The following is a 21,393-nucleotide window of genomic DNA, read 5'->3' as shown; positions in this document are numbered from 1 at the left end:
ACGCGACGATCCATTTTAATTTTAGGTTGTTTAATGTATGACGCTGCGTGCCTAGTCGTGCGACATTCCATTTTAAATTCAGTTTGGATGACGTATGCCGTCGTGCGTTTCGTCGCACGACGCTTAATGTTTATTTATAATTAATGCAAGAGTCTCGCTGCGCGCCCCGTCGCGCGACGAGCCGTTTATTTCTTAATTCAATTTAAATGCTATGTCGCGCGTCTCGCCGCGTGACAATTCCCTTTATTCACCTTTATCTACTTATAATGATTAAACAGAACATGACTTTACCTTATGCTAAACGCGATGGCCAAATTAATACCATTCTGTTTAGACGAGTATTTTAATTTATAATTATATAACATGATCGCTCTTTGACCGTAGCCTCGACTGTTACTTTCTCTTTCTCGCTTAGTCGTAAGTGCGAGCCCTGCGTCGAACGTCTGTTTATTTATTGCATTCTATTGTATGGTGTACTATTCTTTTGTATTAAATATGTGGAATGTATGTTTGAACTCGTATAGATAACGGTCAGTTGGCGGAGTCCTAAGGGGTTGCAGGTGAAGATCCTGAGCAGCAGCTGGTTGGTGAAGACAAGTGTCCCTTGACCCATCTATGTCCTACTCATTCGTATAATTCACTTCCCGCATTTACACATTTATACCTTAGGATTGACTAGCTTTTGTCTATCTTATCCTTATTTACCTATTCTGGTTGGGTTATTATGGTTTAGCTTTATGCTAGTGCTTCAACTTAATCAATGAACATGATGAGATTATCTATGATACGTTGTTTTCCCTTTTGATTATGATGATGGTACTCTGACATTTAAGGGAACTCGAGCTATTTCTCGAGTGTCTCTCCGTAAGGACTGGTTCGTTGGATGACCGCCCGGGAAAACAGTGCAACCATGAGGGTGAAATGAGACGCCCTTAGTTGAATAATTAGAGGAACTGAGGTGTAATTCGCTTCGGCGTCGTGCCGTCAATGGGGCTCGGTGTATGCGGCTCGCTCTGCCAAGGTTGGTTTGCCCCCTTGGGGAGGAGTGCGGTACATTTAGGAAACCTAACGGGCGGCTACAACCTCAGGGAATCTTTGTAAAGGCTACGTAGTGAAACCCTGCCTATTTACCTTGGTAGTGTTTAAGGGTTTGATCGGCCCGAGGTAAGAGGGAATCACGGCTTGTGGGTAAAGTGTGCAACCTCTGTAGAGTGTTAATAACTAATATATCAATCGTGCTCGCGGTTATGAGCGGCCAAGGGAGCTCCATTGATTAGAGATACTTGATCAAAGATGTATGGTTTACAGGTGGTGATGAAGATGATGATTTTGGTTATGACCAAGGTACTGGTAAGTGGTATTCTTTCCGTTTGGAAAGGGTCCATCGGGTTAATAACTTGGGTTAATTCTAAAACATGGCTTTCTACTAGTAAATAATAACCCGACCAACTAAAAGCAACTGCTTGACTTAACTCCACATAAAGCTAGTCTACTACAGCCAAACGGGACATTTTGCTGAGTATGTTGATGTGTACTCACCCTTTCTTTACACACCAAACCCCCCAGGTTGTCCGCGTTGCAACCACTGCTCAGGTGAAGATGAAGCCGTGGAGGAGGACTTCCAGGAGTTCCAAGATTACGATGAGTTCTAGGCGTGGGTTAGCGGCAAACCCCCAGTCAGCTGCCTGTGTAGGCCGTGTGTATCTACGTTTCTTTTTCGCACTTTGATAATTGTTAAAGACTATGTGGATGTCTTGGACATCATGATGTAATCGACTATTATTACCCTTTTATGTTATTATTTGAGCACTGTGTGATGATGTCCAGTTATGTAACTGCTATGTATGTGAATTGCTGATCCTGGCACGTACATGGTTCGCATTTGGTTTGCCTTCTAAAAATGGGTGTGACAAAAATCCACCACATAGTGCCGAGGAGTATTTCAATATGTGTCATGCTCGAGCAAGAAATATCATAGAGAGGGCTTTTGGAAGGCTTAAAGGGCGATGGGCGATTCTTAGATCCCCTTCATATTTTCCTATAAAGACGCAATGTCGTATAATAATGGCATGTGCCCTTTTGCACAATCTAATTTTGCAAAAAATGTCTAGAGACCCTATGGACAGTGAGGAACAATTGGTGGTAGATTCTAAAATGCCCGAGGGAGAAGTTGGAGAACTAGAATTCATTATGGGTTTCTCCACAACAAATGCGTGGAGTACTTTTCGAGACACTCTTGCACAGGGGATGTATAATGCTTATAGGGCTTCTCATTGATTATTTTTCATGGTACTTTTGATGCTTAAGTACTTTTCATGGTTGTATTACTATTTTTGACTATATATGTGTTTCTAACTTGTCACCAATGGTATAAAGAATGGACATTTCAGAGGGCTCTATTGCTGTTCGTGGTAGGGGGAAAACAAAAGGAAGTGGATCCCTGTTGAAGATGATGAACTGATCAAAGCATTGGTTGATGTTTCTTTGGATTCGAGGTGGAGGAGTGATGGGAGTTTCAAGAATGGTTACACTTCAGTACTTGAAGCTCGCCTCGCTGAAAAGCTACCTGATTCAAGAATTTCTGCAACTCCTCATATCGATTCAAGATTAAGATACTTCAAGACAAAGTATTCTGCTTTGGAGCAGATGTTGAACAAGAGTGGGTTCACATGGGATCCGACCAAGAATATGATTCAGTGCGAGAAACAACAATATGAGACACATTGCAAGGTACTTTTCTGTTGCTGACTTAGTGGTATAACTTTTCTTGTTCTCAACCTACCAACTTGCATAACACTATTTTTTAGTGTCGTCCTTTGCTGGAACATGTCTCTATGTAATGCCAACCATTTTAGATAAATAATACTCTATCTATCCTATGATATAAGATATATAAATTTTCGGCACGGTCTTTAAAGTGATATAAGATTATAATCCGGACGACATATATACGTACCTGGGATTACATAGTTCATGATTTTTTATAATAATAGGAGTTGTACGTATTTCTTATATGTATCAAAAAATGAAAAATACCTCGCTCATCTGCTCCATTTCCACCATGAGCGCACACCGTATGTAAAAGAGATTTACGAATCCTGTTTGTCTCCCCTCTCCGTATATATGGTTCAGGTAACACATATCCTAATATGCATGGGACATCATTCAGAAGGGTGTGTACGTGGTCGACAACATAATTTTATGGTGGCTATTGACGCAGACAGAAACTAGCTACTAGCAGCATAAAAAATATGATACTGAGGTTAAATTGTACATTTATGTCAGTCTTGTATCTGCTGGTGATGATGTGTCTTTGTTTTTTCACAGAATAATCTAGATGTAAAAGGGTTGTATGGAGTCTCCTTTCCTTACTATGATGAACTCTCAATGGTATATTCCAAGGACATGGCTACAGGTGAAGGTGCGGAAGACATGACAGATGTTGTTAATAACTTGGAAGAAGAGTTAGTTTGTGTAAATGCTAATAATGAAGAGGTTGGAGAGGATATGACATCTGTAGAGACACCGAGGCGTTCTGTTGACTCAACATCATCTAGCTCCAAGAAACGGAAGAAAGAGTGGAAAGGAATGAAGACCACATCAATTGACCCGCTTCTTGACATGTTCAATGAAGTGAGTGGTGATCTAAAGGTTGCCACCATGTCAATTGGAAAAATGGCGCAAGCTATGGATCGTGAGGCATCCAACCAAGAGAAGGCAAGGGATGAGGATCCACAACAAAAGCTAAGAGAGAAGGTGATCAATGAGGCCCGAAGACTTGAATTTACTGGCTCAGAAGTTATCAAAGCAGCTACTGTGTTTGTCAGGATGCCAGATCAAATGGGGATGTTGTTTGCACTTCCAGAACCACTGAGGAGGGAATACATTGTCGACATGCTACGTGGTAACTAGAATTTTGTTTGTAGAAATGTACATGGCTAGTTTTGATATTGGTTTAATTCGCTAATTGTTTAATTTTTGCTAGATGAAACAGCAAGGAGAGAGAGAGAGAGAGGTCAAAGTGAAGGTGCTAGTCTTGCTGTTGAATGATGGAGCTTTGGAAGTTGCTGTTGGTTTAGTTGGTCTTAAACTTTTTAGCTTTAGTGTTCTTCATATGTTGCTATTGAATGATGGTAAAAACTGAAACTTTATGATGTTGAATGTTGTTGAATCTTCACGAATGGTATTGAATGTGGCATTGTATCTGTCGGCAACTTTCAATGTGGTTTGTTGAATGTTAGCACTCAATGTGGTAAAAACTGATTTTTATGAGTTTTGAATGTTGTTGAATGTTTGCGAAGGGAATGATGGTAAATACTGAATTTTTATGTTTACAAATAATGTTGAATGATTTGTTATATTAAAGTGTATTGGAATAAAAAAATGTTACAAAACTCACATTCTTAATTTCATTACGTTACATTGGTTTCCAAAACAAACTGTGTATTGGAATCAAAAAGTATTACAAAACTCAACCAAACAAAGCATGTAATGGTATTCATTGATTTGGAATCCACCGCTTTTTAACTTCCATTGCGATACCATTACCCATGGTAAACCAAACACTATGTTGCATCTCCTCATGCAAGGATCAAAGGATAAATTGATTTTTTATTCTTTCGCTATGTGCACTCAGTAAATTGCACACGGATTTCTATTTCATCTGGAATTCTTTTTATTTTGGATTATAATGTCGACTAAAATTGATATTCTGAAGTTTGATGGCAAAATCAGTTTTGTTATTTGGCAACTTCAGATAAAGATTGTTCTTACTCAGTTATATATACGAAAGGCATTGCAACCGCGACCTACTGATATGATTGATGATAAATGGGAGGATCTTGATGAAAAAGCTTTATCTGCCTTACAACTCAATTTATCTCCTGATGTTCTGCGTGAAGTAATGAGTGCAAAATCTGCAGCAGAACTATGGAAGAAATTCGAGGAGCTATATATGACCAAGATTCTTGCTAATAAGCTCCGTCTTAAAGAACGTCTTTATACTATTCGTATGGCGGAAGGTACATTTATTCAATCACATCTTAATGAATTTAATTCTATTTGTGTCGACCTTGAGAGTCTGGATGTGAAGATAGATGATGAAGATAAGACAATTTTGTTGGTAGTCTCGTTGCCCCCTCTTTTAAGCATTTTAAGGAAATTATGCTTTATGAAAACATCATACTTCACTAACATTTGAGAATGTTAAGTCAAATTTATTATCCAAGAAAAATTTGATGTTGATTCTTGTTCTGAGTCTAAGGGTGAAGGTTTTATTGTTCGAGGTAGAACTCAACAAGCGTGCAATTTTAATAAACCAAAATCAAGGTCTAAGTAAAGAGATCGTAAACCCAACAATTTTTGTCGTTATTGCAAAGCTGATAACCATGTGATCTCCTAGTGTCCTAATTTGAAAAATAATGAAGAAAGGCAAAAGAAAAAGAAAGCTGATAAATCAGCTGATGAGGCTAGTATTGTTGAAAATAGTGATGGTGGAGAAACTCTTATTATCACTTCTAATGATGAAAATCGTATAGCTTGGGTTCTTGATTCAGCTTGCTCTTTTCACATTTGCTCACATCGAGAGTGGTTTTCTGATTATTCTCATGTTCATGATGGTGATGTTATTATTGGTGATGTATCTCCAATTGAAATTTCTGGAATTGGTTCTGTTCAAATTAAAGTACATGACGACACATTCAAGACCCTCACTAATGTTCGCTATGTTACTAAAATAAAGAGGAACCTTATTTCTTTGGGCACCATAGAAGCAATGGGATTCAAATTTTCTGCTGATAATGGTGTTCTTAAGGTTTCTCAAGGCAACTGTGTTGTTTTAAAGGCTGAACGTATAAATAATCTCTATTATTTGAAAGGTTCCACAGTTACAAGAAGTACTGCAGTTGTTTCTTTTGCATCCAACACTTCAAATACCAAGCTTTGGCATATGCGCTTGGGACATATGAGTGAAAAGGTATGATCTCTTGCACAAGAGAGGTTATTTAAATGATATTGGCAAATTGGAATTTTGTGAACATTGTGTATTTGGCAAACAGAAGAGAGAGGTTCTCTTTATCTACTCATTGCACCAAAGACATTTTTGATTATATTCATTCTGATTTTTGGGGTCAGGCTCCTCATTCTTCTATTGGAGGTTGTGATTATATGATCACTTTTATTGATGATTTCACTCAGAAAGTCTAGGTTTATTTTCTAAAGCATAAAAATGATGCTCTTACTGCATTCAAGCAATGGAAAGCTTTAGTGGGAAATCAGGCTGGCAGAAAAATCAAGAAATTGAGAACCGACAATAGAATGGAATTTTGCTATAGTGAGTTTAATTCTCTTTGTGTTGATCATGGTATTGCTAGACATAAGACTATTCTAGGTACGCCCCCCCCCCCCCCCGCAGAATGGTGTTGCTGAAAGAATGAATCATACTATTCTGTAGCGTGTTCGTTGCATGCTTTCTAATGCTGGTTTGTGGGATAAATATGGTTTGTGGGCGGAAGCTGCTTCTGTCGCCTGCTATTTGATTAATCGCTCTCCCAATTCAGCTATTGATTATAAAATTACATAAGAGTTATGGACAAGTAAACCAGTTGATTATTCTAATCTCAGAATCTTTGGTTGCCCTGCTTATGCTCATGTTAACAATGGGAAGCTAGTGCCTAGAGCTCAAAATGCACTTTTATTGGCTATGGTTCTGGTGTCAAAGGATATTGTTTATTGTGTGGTGATTCTAAGAAGATGATTGTTAGTTGTGATGTTACTTTTGATGAAAGTACATTTTGTTTCTCTAGAGGTGTTTCTGATAGTGGTTCCTCATCCACATCTATCCTGAAACTACTGATGAGAATCTTGAGGTAGATGTACCTATTATTGACACCTTTTCGGGCACCAATCACTATAATGAGAACTGGCGGTGGTGCTCTCTGCACAGGTGCAGACGGCCCACGGCCAGGGGCCGATGACCCGTGACCTGGCGCAGGGCTCGGGTTCCCTGCCTAACGTGCTGGACGATCCGCTCCCTAGGGTCGGACAGTCCACGCGTGCGCAGGGGCGGCGGAGTTCACCAGCGGCACCTGGATCTCGCTCCTGGGAGGGACCCCATCGGGAAGGAGAGATCCTAGGTGTTGTCTAGGCTCTACAGGCGGACCTAGACTCCTCTGATCGATGTAGAGTCGAGGAGAAGCGGAGAATTTGGGGATTGAAAGACTAAACTAGAACTAGACTAGAACTACTCCTAAATGTACAAGATAAAATGTGAATTGTATTGATTGTAGGTTCGATTGTTGATGATTAATCGGTCGTATTCCTCTGTGTTTATAGAGGAGGGGGGCTGGACCCGTTACAAACAAATTCTCCGAGCTAATTCCGTGAATCTAACCAACAACCATAGCAAGAAACTCGGAACCCTAATTGACTCTGCGCGCGCGGACCGTCTGGACCACCGGTGCGGACCGTCCGGCCCCAGGGTCAGACCATCTGACAACTCATTTTGGTGCTCAACATATGCCCCCTACCTTTTGGTGGAGCTGAGCGAACCAAAAGCAACTAACTTGATGTGATCTCATCGGTTTTCTTAAGCATCTTGCCACATACTAGGATGGTACTGCTTGAGGAAATGCCCATTCAAAGCTTTGGGCAAATCTTTGCCTTGTAATGTTTGCAATAAATAGGTGTTACCAGATATTACCTGTGTTACTTTGTATGGACCCTCCCAGCTTGGCGACCACTTCCCAAACTTTTGATCTTTGTTTCTTAGAGGCAAGATGGTCTTCCATACCAGGTCCCCTACTTGAAATGATTTAGCTTTGACCTTCTTGTTGTAGGCCTTGGCTACCATGATCTTGTCCTTTTGTATTTCTTTTAAGGCTGCCACTCTTTTATCGGTCACCTCATCAATATTGTCCATCATCAAATTATAATAATCACCGACAGTTAAGTCATTTTGCCTGGCGATCCTGACAGCATTTAAACTTATCTCCACGGGTAAAACTGTTTCCTCCTTTGACATAAAAGAATCCCCTTGATCTATAGTCAAAGTCTGGGGAGCCGAATCTATGAATAATATGTTCAGTTATGAACTCAATTACCTCCCTATGAGTCATGTTCTTCAGAGCAACGGCTTCAGTCCATTTGGTAAAGTAGTCAATGGCAACTAACACGAACCGATGCCCTTTTGATGATGAAGGATGAATCTCTCCTATAAAGTCCAATCCCTATCCTCTGAAAGGCCAAGGTTTAATGACAGGATGTAACTCGGCTGTGGGGACCAATTATAGGTTGTCGAATCTATGACATACCTAGCATCCTTTATAGTACTTGAAACAATTAGCAATCATGTTGAGCCAATAGAATCCAGATCTTCGCAATAACCATTTCTTCTTTGGAGCCGACTGATGGTGCCACAAATCCCCTCATGTACTTCGGCCACAGCTAATATAGCAACACTAGGGCCCAAGCATTTAAGCAAGATGTCATCAACCGTTCGGCGATAGAGTTCATTACTCATTAAAACATACTTGAAAGCTATACGTCGCACATTCTTACATGTCCTAACAGTGGGATTTCGTAGGTAGTCAATTATGGGTGTCCTCCAGTCAGCTTCATCGGCTTTGTTATCAACCGACTCTATCAGGAGGACTCCTCTAGTTACCCTGGACGGTTCAGAGCCTACACCTGGACGGTCCGCGACCTAGATAATTGGGCCTGCACTGGTTATCAGATTTTTGGTAATGTGGAATTTCCCTTGCTTTTATCTGATAACCTGATGCATCTTGTGCCAAATCGTTAGCTCTATGGTTCTCAACTCTAGAAATGTGCCGAATGCTGAATTCATCAAAGAAATGAATTATGTCCCAACATTTTTCAAGGTAACCATTCAGAGTACCATCAAAACATTGATATTCTCCCAACACCTGTTGGACAACCAGTTGAGAATCACCGAGTGCCTTCACATGTTTTACCCCCATACCACTTAAAAGCTCCAAGCTGAACAAAATGGCCTCATATTCGGCTTGATTGTTAGTGCAGTAAGTTTTCAATCGGCTAGAGAAGTCGAAGGAGACATTAATTGGTGAAACAAGCACAATGCCAATTCATTGTCCTTCATTTCAAACCGATCCATCAAAATATAAAGTCCAGGGAGTAACAATGAGGTATGATATGTCTAATTTATGAGTATCATCAATCCGATGCTCTACAATAAAATCTGCTACGACCTGGCCTTTCATAGATCTGAATGGTTCATAGGCCAAGTCATATTCTATGAGTGCATAATCCCATTTACCAAATCTACCACTCATAATCGGGTTTTGCAACATGTATTTGATCACATCGGTTTGACCGGAAATGGTGCAACGACTAGACAGCAAATAACATCTACACTTGGTGCATGCATAAAACAAACATAGTTTGGTGCCCGTGCGTTGCTACAGTTTTTATATATCACATAACCTTGTTTAAATAGAATATATGTAAGAATTTGACATTCTAAAAAAGAGACCCTATGAGATAATTTAGATACATGACCATCTTTACCCCTTCAGTAATACTATTTGAAACGAAAGGGAGAAAGCCTAATAATAAGTTGGTTGTAAAGCCTAAACATGTGGCCAAAGATCGACGATAGATCAAATAATCCTCCATTTGAGTTTGGTCCTACATTGGTGAGGTTGTTTGGATACTGGCATATTGTCTTCCCCCCATTGGTTTGAGTTTTGTGGCGTATTAACATCTGCCCTATGTGGTTCATAGGACCAGCCATCTCTTTCCAGCCTTCTATGGGCCGGAAAGTGTTCACCCCCATGTGTCTGGAATGTTGTATTATGGTGCTGGGGTGCCATAGGATATGATGGGAAGTTTTGCTGGGACGGATGAGGATTCAGGTAACAATCCTGCTCAAAAAATTCTGCCCATCCGGTTGGATACGCGGATCGTCTGGCGGTATGCGCGGATTGTCCGACCACGTGGTCATACCGTCCATTGTTGTATGTGGACCATCCGTCGGTGTATGCGGACGGTCCGACTAGGTAATTTAGGGTTTGTGTGGTACGTGGTTGCTCAGGCGCATGTCTTGGTAACTCAGTAAAAATGGGCCCAGCCGTTGTTGGCTCGGATGATCCGCGCTCACGTGCAGACGGTCCGGATATGTGCAGATCGGCTAATTTATTGCTGATGTGCGTAGGAGGTTGTGGTTGCTCAGGGTATGTGTCTAGCGGCATCCCATAAAGGGGTTGTGACTGGTCGTGACAACTTGTAGCCGATGAATTATGCGTGTTTTCCCCCAATTCAACCTCGTGCGAAGGAAAATTTGCGACGGTATATTTATCGAATGCACGTACTAGCCTCCTATAATCTTTTGCATACCCCCTATGATATTTTGCATTTGGTCTCACTGCTCATCTATATAATTTTTAAGAGATTGGAGCTCGTTCGTGTTGCTTACCTTGGAGGTATTTGTGGTAGGCCGGAGTGCAGCCAGATCTATCGCTCATTGCCGAACGACCTTGTTATTCCTATCAACCTTGAAGTTGGCCAGGAACTTCGCCTTTGCTTCTTGGATCAGCTGCTCTTTGTGCTCCTCGAACTGGAGTTGTTCGTCAGCCGGTAACGTCTCCCAAGTTGGCTCTATGATATTGCTAGGGCAGACTTTAGAGCTATCCCTTCAACCGGCCATTGAGGGCCGATCTAATGGGTCTATATGTGTTGTCCCCAGTGGAGTCACCAAAAAGTGTGTTGACACCTTTTTGGGCACCAATCACTATAATGAGAATCGGTGGCGGTGCTCTCTGCACAGACACGGACAGTCCACGGCCAGGGGCCTGACGGTCCGTGACCTGGCACAGGGCTCGGGTTCCCTGCCTGACGTGTCAGACGGTCTGCGCCCTGGGGCCGGACGGTCCGCGCGTGCGCAGGGGCGGCGGAGTTCACCGGCGGCGCCTAGATCTCGCTCCCGGGAGGGACCCCGTCATGGAGGAGAGATCCTAGGTGTTGTCTAGGCTCGGCAGGCCGACCTAGACTCCTCTGATCGACGTAGAGTCGAGGAGAAGCAGAGAATTTGGGGATTGGAAGACTAAACTAGAACTAGACTAGAACTACTCCTAAATGTACAAGATAAAATGTGAATTGTATTGATTTTAGGTTCGATTGTTGATGATCAATCGATACTATTCCTCCGTTTTTATAGAGGAGGGGGGTTGGACCCGTTACAAACAAATTCCCCGAGCTAATTCCGCGAATCTAGCCAACAACCTGAAAGTGCATTCATCCCTTTTGTGAGTTTTGGTGATTTGGATAACAACACATTTAAAGGTCTAACAAGTTTGCTAAGTGTTGAACAGGAAATTCAATATGATGAACATACTTGAATAATGTATAATGCTAGTGAACAAAGGTTCAACACAAGGTTAAATAACCAGTGAGACAATATAAATGGATATAATATGATCTCTATATTGGTTTGAATATATGGACAAGACCTGAGAAATCACTACATACATTTGATCAGAATAGAGGATGAAGTGATTAAGAGGATTGGTCAAGCCAAAGTGAATAAGGAATCGTGAATTGGCTTGACCATATTACTATCAGTCCATATATGCTTCTATGAGAATCAAATTAGAGCTTGATTGATCTTAACAAGTATATCTAGAACACATTCAAGTAGAAGGTTCACAATATTGAAGAAATGATTCTCTCAATGGATGCTCAATAGGATGTGACTCAAGAATGGCTTGATAGGGTGAAGATAGCAAGGAAAGGGCTTCGAGGAACTAAGCGAAGGTGAAGGCAAAGCGATGGCTTGTAGACCGAGGTGCCATGGCTAAGGTGAAGAAAAGAGTACTTGCATTAAGTCGATGAACTAATCAACTATGAAGAGTTATAACATGTTGATGCATCAGTACGGTGACTTGAAGCCATGATTTGAACTCATATATGGTGATATTGTACAAGTCACAGGGTTTGAGTTGTGTTTGCTTCAAAAGGTGAGACAAAGATGTTTGTGATCCTTATGAAGCAACGCCATGGAGAAATCACACATGAGACGCCAATTACTCAAGGAGTTTACTTAATTATATTTTATTTAACTTGAGTATAGGAATCGTCATACTATAAAGGAGGATCCAAAAAGAAGGTTGGTGTTTACCAAAGCTCAAGCCTCTATATTCAAAAGCTATTTTTGAAAACAAAAAAAATCTCTTTAGCGTTCTATGGTTGACCGTGGTTAGGTTTGAGAAACCTAGAGAGTTCTTGTTGAAAAGCAGCTGAACTTCTTCAACTGCAGCTGAGCTTTTCAGCTGAGCTGAACTTCAGCTTAGTTGAGCTTCTTCAGCTGCAGCTGAGCTGAACTTCAGCCGAGTTGAGCTTTCTCAACTCCAGCTGAACTCAACTTCAGCTGTGAACCTCTTTGACCATACACCAGCTGAACTTGCCTTTAGGCAGTTGAGCTGGGGTTTTCTCTCCTAAACTCTCTGGTCAAGACCAGTTGAACTGGTCATGAGGGGCAGTTCAGCTGGTCTCTGACCCCTCTGACCTCTGACCAACAGTCTGCCAGTCAGACTGGCAAACAGGTCGCTAGAGCTGTTAGGGGCGGTTCAACCAGTCTTGGTCAACCTGGTCAGACTGTAGGTCAGACTGCAGGTCAATCTGACAGTCAGACTGGCAGACAGTCTACCTAACATGCCAGGGGCGGTTCAACCGATCTCAGGTAGAAAAATCAGCCCAACGGCTAGTTTTGAAGCCCCACCTATATATACTCACTCCTACCTATCTCCACATAGGAAGGAGCATGATTTGAACTCCATTTCTAACCCAAGAAACACCTCCCACTCTCTCTCACATCTCTTGCCTCTACCATTTCAAATCTTTGGAGAGAAATCTTTGAGTGAGTTTGAGAGCTGCGATTTTTGTGCTTCATCTCCAAATCTCTCTTGCTCTTCTTCATTCGAGCTTTGGTACTACATTGAGTTCTTTGTGGATTCATTACTCTTGGAGCTTCTAGCTCCTAGACGACTAGGTGTCTCTTGTGAGTCTCCAAATCTTGTGGAAGACCACAAGAAAGTTTGTATTACCCGCTCGTTTGAGCAAAGATTAGTGTGTGAGCTTGAGCTTTGTGGTCGACAAAGGGAGGATTAGGGTTGAAAGAGACCCGGCTCTTTGTGGGTGCCTCAACGAGGAAGTAGGGCACCTTGGTGGTGTGACCGAACCTCGGAGTAAATCTTGTGTCTCTTGCGTTCTTGCTCATTGTGTTTGTTTGTGTTCTTCGTTCTCTTACCCTTCCATGGAAGATTTGTTCATATCTTTTTGGTGTGTGGACTTTGAGAAGTGCCCTTCTCAGATCTACTACTTTGATCCCTATGGATCCTAGAACATATCATTTCCAAAGTTAACTAGGTGAATTTCGAGATCAATTCAGTTTTATATCTCATTCTTTAATTGAGCTCGTTCAAACCGGTTGCACCGGTTTTGACACCGGACGATTTTACCTAGTTTGTTTCTAGTTTTTGTTGAAAAGTTTTAACTTGCCTATTCATCCCCCTCTAGGCAACTTTCACAACCGTAGCAACACTACAACACAAACCCCCCTATAGCAACACATCCGCAGCAACACATGATTTTATGCGTTGTAAGAAATTAGCGGGCAACACTTAATATGCGTTGCTAGCACCATTCGTTGTTTAAATAGGATGCATCGACACCTAATATGCATTGCTAGCGGAATGTATTGATGAACTAGGATGTGACAATAATAGTTAATATGTGTTGCTAGTAACATTTAATATTCACTACAACAGTTATGGTCTTCTTCGACAAATAGTCAATGATAATATAATAATTCGTCATTAGATTCCCTTGTTTATGACAATTTTCAGAAGACTGGTGATAAAAATTTAATATTCATTATTAAAATCATCATAACATACTCTAGCGTTATGTATATTAAACATCAAGCCCTAATTGGCCAAACGTGGATACTCCTATGAGTCCTATTCACGTATCTCCCTCTGGTTCTAGGGGAACGCTACTTCTGTTCCCATCGTTCGTGTCTACCTTGGACATCTTCCTCTGTTCCCGATGCCGATTGCCGAGCGCTCTCATGCCTTTCTCCAACCGCCTCCCGATTCCCACGGTGCTTGCAGATCTAGGACACTACGCTGCCCCTGATGAGCCGCCGCCGGTCTAGACCTTCGCGCGGGGCCCCCAACTTCTTGGCTTCGCCTCCTTCTCCGTTCGAGACGACGGGGACATCACCGCAGCCATCACCAGGGCGATGGAGGAGGCGGTTGTTGTCTGGTCCAACAAGGTGAAGAAGCTGAAGGCAGCGGTGGTCAGGTAGAAGAGGATGAAGACGAAATCCACGGAGCGTAGGCTGCCCCTCGCGACGCAGCAATATGTGGTGCATCTCTTTGCATCTAAGGTAAAACTATTTGCTATTCAGGTTTCTTCCGAGTGCTCTAATCACGATGTTACAGCTGGCAACATTCGAACTTAGAAGCATCATATGAGAAAGGTACCAGTGATAGTGAAGTAGTGAATCTATAGCTCTTTTTGTATGGTGGTGGTGTTGTACTTCGTGTAAAGTAAATATGGTCCTCAGTTTGCTTCAGATTAATGATGTTATGGGGCATGGAATGAGAATTCACCTTGTTGTTTCAGTGGCTGAGGGTGAGATAAAAGAAGTGTTAAGAGACCATTTTGATCGCCACAGAAGGCGATTAACAAAACAGGGTAGAAGTTTCTCTCGCAGGTAAACAATATCCACCTTCCTCTATGCACACTACGACACTAAGACATTGCATCTCTGACACACACAATCGATGCCACAGAAATGGAATTATCACTTCGACACAGTCATTTTGTGCACTGAAACTGAATTTTTAGTTCGACACCACACAAACTGATTACAGAACTGTTTGTGCACTGAAACTTCCATGATCGCCGCCCCCATTCCTCGTGCAACTTCTCCCACCTCCAGCTTCGTTTTTTCTTTCCTAGATTAGGGGTGCGACAACAGATCGGAGGAACCAAGTTCGTGATTCCCTCTACCCTGCGTGATATTGTGCTCTTCATGATTGAATTTTTTGACCGATTCGTGATTCCCTCTAGCTGCGTGTTTCTATTCATTACAAATCTTTTTTAATCTCTCATTGGATGCCAAGTCTCCATATGTAGCCTGATCTGTGCACGTTAGGTGCTTGTGAAAATGCCAACATAATTGTCAAATTGTTTATGTAAGAATCACTCAACCGCTAGTGTATTTGTGGATATATTAACTGCTAGTGTATGTGGCCTTTCTACAAAATAGTAGCCTCTGTACATCCATTACTGAAGTAAGCACAATACTGCTGAAAAGATGTTTCATGAGCTGTTGATAATTTTTTTCCCTATGTTGGTCAATCTATGTCTCTTTCTATGTTGATAAATTTTTGGTCTGTCCAGCGCACATGGCAAGGGGTACGAGAAAGCGCATCATTCAAAGCCAGGAAGAGTATTTGGCAGAGGAGCCTATTGGGGAAACAAGTCATCGACCACGAGATGTTGTTCGTTTCATACTGTCATAGAGAAAATGGCAATTCACACATTATGTAATGAATTAAGTTGTGAATGATTTCAGATTATTTGTCATGTGTCAGCCTATAACAGTTTGAAAATTGATCGTGTGCAATGCACATGCTCTGCATATTTGTTTTGATCCAAATAAAAAATAATTATAAATATTTGATTATGGTTCATTACTTGCAATATATATAACCCATAATAAAATAAATAAATCAATAAAAATAAATAAAAATCAAAAGTTCCTTACAACATATATAAGCGTTGGCATAATACATTCTAAACGTTGTGATAACTCTAGAGGAGAACTGGACTAGTTGTGGCAGAAACACATATAACCGTTGTAGTAGCCATAACTATTCGTTGTTATTTAGCAACGGTTATTAATAGTAGCTACCAACACATATATATGTGTTGTAATACACCCTAGCAACGGCAACATAGGCAACACATAATTATGTGTTGGTATAGGCCCTAGCAACGCTTATAATGACATTTAGCAATGCATATATGTGTTGCTATAGGGGGTGTTATTTTGTAGTGCAAGAAACTTGGAACCCTAATTGGCTCTGCGCATGTGGACCGTCCGGCCGCTCATTTTGGTGCTCAACACCTATTCATATTGATTCTGTTACTCCTATTACACAGCCAGTTTCAGCTTCTGTATCTCCTATTAGCAACAATCACTCTATTGCTCAAGATAGACCTAGAAGGAATATTGTTTTGCCACATCGATATCATGACACTGATAATATGGCTCATTATGCTCTCATGCTGCTCAAAAAACTAATGTTGCATTTGAATCTTCTTCTTATTCGGAAGCTATCTCATGTGATAATTCATCCAAGTGGTTAGTTGCTATGAATGATGAATTTGAGAGTCTTCAAAAGGTTTCTACATGAAAATTGGTTGAGCTTCCTGAAGGTAAAAACCATTAAAGTGCAAGTGGATTTATAAGAAGAAGGAAGGTATATCTGAAGTTGAACCTATAAGATTTAAAGCTCGTTTAGTTGTGAAAGGTTTCGAACAAAGAGAAGGTATTGATTTTAATGAGGTGTTCTCTCCTATTGTCCGTCACACTTTTATTCGAGTTATGATTGGTATTGTTGCTTTATTTGATTTGGAGTTAGAGCAACTTGAAGTTAAAACTGTATTTCTTCATGGAGATTTATATGACATAACCTCAGAGTTTTTCTGCTCCTGGTCAAGAGCACTTAGTTTGTCATTTGCAGAAATCTCTTTATGGTTTGTGAAAGTCGCCTAGAGGGGGGTGAATAGGCGGAATCTGAAATTTACAAACTTAAGCACACACTACAAGTCGGGGTTAGCGTTAGAATTAAAATCGAGTCCGAAAGAGAGGACGAAAACAAATCAACCAAGAAATAAAGTGGATGACACAGTGATTTGTTTTACCGAGGTTCGGTTCTTGAGAACCTAGTTCCCGTTGAGGTGGTCACAAAGATCGGGTCTATTTCAACCCTTTCCCTCTCTCAAACGGTCATCTAGACCGAGTGAGCTTTCTCCTTAATCAAACGGGCCACTTAGACCCCACAAGGACCACTACAAACTTAGTGTCTCTTCCTTTGATTACAAGTCACTTAGAGAACAATAATGAGGAAGAACAAAGCGATGCAAGAACAAGAGCTCAAAGAACACGAGCAAAACACTCTCTCTAGTCACTAGGTGTTTGGAGTGAATTTGGGACTTGGAGAGGCTTTGATTCTTTTGAATTGTGTCTAGTATTGAATGCACTAGCTCTTGTATTGAATGTGGAGTGCTGGAAACTTGGATGCTTGGAGTGGTGGTGGTTGGGGGTATTTATAGCCCTCAACCACCAAAGTAGTCGTTGGGGAGGCTGTTGTCGATGGGCGCACCAGACAATCCGGTGCACCACCGGACATTGTCCGGTGCGCCACCAAAGACTCTAAAATATGAAACATTGGGCTTTTTACCGGTGAGGAGTTCATATGATGTCTTCTTGAGGATTCGGTGAAGGTAGAGCCGGTTGATGGAGTAGCAGGCGGTATTAATCGCCTCGGTTCAAAACCGGTCCGGAGTCTTGTACTCATCAAGCATGGTCCTCGCCATGTCCAGTAGAGTTCTATTCTTCCTATCCACTACACCATTTTGTTGAGGTGTGTAGGGAGAAGAGAACTCATGCTTGATGCCCTCCTCCTCAAGGAAGCCTTCAATTTGAGAGTTCTTGAACTCTGTCCCATTATCGCTTCTTATTTTCTTGATCCTCAATCCGAACTCATTTTGAGCTTGTCTCAAGAATCCCTTTAAAGTCTATTGGGTTTGTGATTTATCCTGCAAAAAGAATACCCAAGTGAAGCGAGAATAATCATCCACAATTACAAGACAGTACTTACTCCCACCGATGCTTATGTAAGCTATCAGGTCGAATAGATCCATGTGGAGTAGCTCTAGTGGCCTGTTTGTTGTCATGATGTTCTTGTGTGGATGATGGACACCAACTTGCTTCCCTGCTTGACATGCGCTACAAACCCTGTCTTTCTCAAAATGAACATTGGTTAGTCCTAAAATGTGCTCTCCCTTTAGAAGCTTGTGGAGATTCTTCATTCCAACATGGGCTAGTCAGTGATGCCAGAGCCAACCCATATTAGTCTTAGCAATTAAGCAAGTGTCAAGTTTAGCTCTATTAAAATCAACTAAGTATAGCTGACCCTCTAACACTCCCTTAAATGCTACTGAATCATCACTTCTTCTAAAGACAGTAACACCAGTATCACTAAAAAGACAGTTATAGCCCATTTTACACAATTGAGATACAGAAAGCAAATTGTAATCTAAAGAATCTATAAGAAAAATATTGGAAATAGAATGGTCGGGAGATATAGCAATTTTACCAAGTCCTTTGACCAAACCTTGATTTCCATCCCCGAATGTGATAGCTCTTTGGGGATCTTCATTTTTCTCATAGGAGGAGAACATCCTTTTCTCCCCTGTCATATGGTTTGTGCACCTGCTATCAATTATCCACCTTGAGCCCCCAGATGCATAAACCTACAAAATAGTTTTAGGCCTTGTTCTTAGGTACCCAAACAGTCTTGGGTCCTTTTACATTAGAAACAAGCACCTTGGGTACCCAAACACAAGTCTTGGAGCCCTTGTGTTTGCCCCCCAACATATTTGGCAACTACTTTGCCTGATTTGTTAGTTAAAACATATGAAGCATCAAAAGTCTTAAATGAAATGTTAGATTCATTTGATGCAGTAGGAGTTTTCCTTTTAGGCAATTTAGCATGGGTTGATTGCCTAGAGCTAGAAGCCCCATTCATATACATAAAAGCATGGTAAGAAACAGAATGAGACTTCCTAGCATAAATTCTCCTAATCTTGTGCTCAGGATAACCAGCAGGGTATAAAATGTAACCCTCGTTATCCTAAGCCATGGGAGCCTTGCCCTTAACAAAATTAGACAATCTTTTGGGGGCATTAATTTTGACATTGCTTCCCTGTTAGAAACCAATGCCATCCTTAATGCCAGGGCGTCCACCACTATAGAGCATGCTCCTAGCAAATTTAAATTTCTCATTTTCTATTTCATGCTCATTAATTTTAGCAGTAAGTTGAGCTATGTGATCATTTTGTTGTTTAATTAAAGCAAGGTGATCATGGATAGCATCAACATTAATATCTCTACATTTAGTACAAATATTGACATGATCAACAGTGGATGTAGAGGGTTTGCAAGTTTTTAATTCATCAATCTTAGCATGTAAAATAGCATTCTCATTTCTAAGACTGGAAATAGAAACATTGGAAACATTTAAATCTTTAGCCTTAGAAATTAAACTAGCATTTTCAGTTTTAAGGCTAGAAATTGATTCATTCAATTTATCAATCTTAGCAATTAAACTAGCATTATCATTTTTAAGATTGGCAAATGAATCATCACAAACATTTAACTTTTCAACCTTAGCAATTAAGCTAGCATTCTCAGTTCTAAGGTTGGAAATAGTGTCATGGCAAATGCTAAGCTTTTTAGTCAAGTTTTCACATTTTTCTATCTCCTAAGCATAAGCATTTTTAACTTTAACATGCCTTTTGTTTTCCTTAATAAGGAATTCCTCTTGGCTATCCAAGAGTTCATCCTTCTCATGAATAGCACCTATCAATTCATTCAATTTTTCTTTCTGTTGCATGTTAAGTTTGGCAAAAAGTGTAAGCAAATCATCATCATCTTCACTAGAGCTAGCCTCATCACTAGATGTTGTATATTTGGTGGAAGCTCTTGATTTTACCTTCTTCTTTTTGTCGTCCTTTGCCATGAGGCACTTGTGGCCGATGTTGGGGAAGAGGAGGCCCTTGTTGACGGCGATGTTGGCGGCATCCTCGTCGAAGAAGGAGTCGGTGGAGCTCTTGTCGGAGTCCCATTCCTGACACACGTGGGCATCACCGCACTTCCTCTTGTAGTACTTCTTCTTTTCCTTCCTCTTTCCCTTCTTGTCGTCGCCCCTGTCACTATCACTAGACATAGGACATTTAGCGATAAAATGACCGGGCTTACCACATTTATAGCACACCCTTTTGGAACGAGGCTTGTAGTCCTTCCCCTTCCTTTGTTTGAGGATTTGACGAAAGCTCTTGATGGTGAGCGCCATCTCCTCATTATCGAGCTTAGAGGCGTCGATGGGGAGCCTACTTGATGTAGATTCATCTTTCTTCTCCTCCGTCGCTTTGAATGCGACGGGTTGCACCTCAGGTGTGGAGGCAGCGCCTTGCTCCAAGCTTACGATGTGTTTGGAGCCTTTGACCATTAGCTCAAAGCTCACAAACTTTCCTATCACTTCCTCGGGAGACATTAGCTTATATCTAGGATCACCACGTATTAATTGAACTTGCGTAGGATTATGAAAAACGAGTGATCTTAGAATAACCTTGACCATTTCATGGTCATCCCATTTTGTGCTCCCGAGGTTGCGCACTTGATTCACTAAGGTCTTGAGCCGGTTGTACATAGCTTGTGGCTCCTCTCCTTGGATGAGGACGAACCGACCGAGCTCCCCCTCGATCGTCTCCCGTTTGGTGATCTTGGTCACCTCATCTCCTTCGTGCGTGGTCTTGAGCACATCCCAAATCTCCTTGGCGCTCTTCAACCCTTGCACTTTATTATACTCCTCTCAACATAGAGAGGCAAGGAGTATAGTAGTCGCTTGGGAGTTGAAGTGTCGGATTTGGGCGACCTCATCCGAGTCATAGCCCTCGTCTCCCATCGTGGTACCTGCGCTCCAAATTCAACAATGTCCCATATGCTCGCGTGGAGTGAGGTTAGGTGATGCCTCATTTTATCACTCCACCTACAATAATCTTCACCATAAAAAACTGGTGGTTTGCCTAATGAAACGGAAAGTAAAGGAGCGCGTTTAGAGATACGGGGATAGTGAAGGGGCATCTTACTATACTTCTTGCGCTCATGGCGCTTAGAAGTGACGGACGGCGCGTCAGAGCCGGATGTAGAAGGCGATGATGAATCGGTCTCGTAGTAGACCACCTTCTTCATTTTCTTTTTCTTGTTGCCACTCTGATGCGACTTGACGTGTGAAGGGGATCCCTCCTTCACTTTGTTGCCGGACTCCCTTGATGGAGCCTTCCTATGGCTTGTGGGCTTGTCACCGCCGGTCACGATCTCCTTTTTGGCATGATCTCCCAACATCACTTCGAGTTGTTAGACTCTAATGAAGTATCGGGCTTTGATACCAATTGAAAGTCACCTAGAGGGGGGGTGAATAGGCGGAATCTGAAATTTACAAACTTAAGCACACACTACAAGTCGGGGTTAGTGTTAGAATTAAAATCGAGTTT

At 41.5% G+C, this 21,393-nt stretch overlaps 1 pseudogene; it reads left to right on the top strand.

The window, feature by feature from the left end:
* Positions 1–2,377: 2,377 nt before the first annotated feature.
* LOC103645120 (uncharacterized) lies at positions 2,378–4,050 on the top strand (annotated as a pseudogene).
* Positions 4,051–21,393: the final 17,343 nt, after the last annotated feature.

This window comes from Zea mays, chromosome 1 (genome assembly GCF_902167145.1).
Source record: "Zea mays cultivar B73 chromosome 1, Zm-B73-REFERENCE-NAM-5.0, whole genome shotgun sequence".
NCBI classification, from domain to species: domain Eukaryota; kingdom Viridiplantae; phylum Streptophyta; class Magnoliopsida; order Poales; family Poaceae; genus Zea; species Zea mays.
This window is presented reverse-complemented; position numbering and strand designations above follow the sequence as displayed.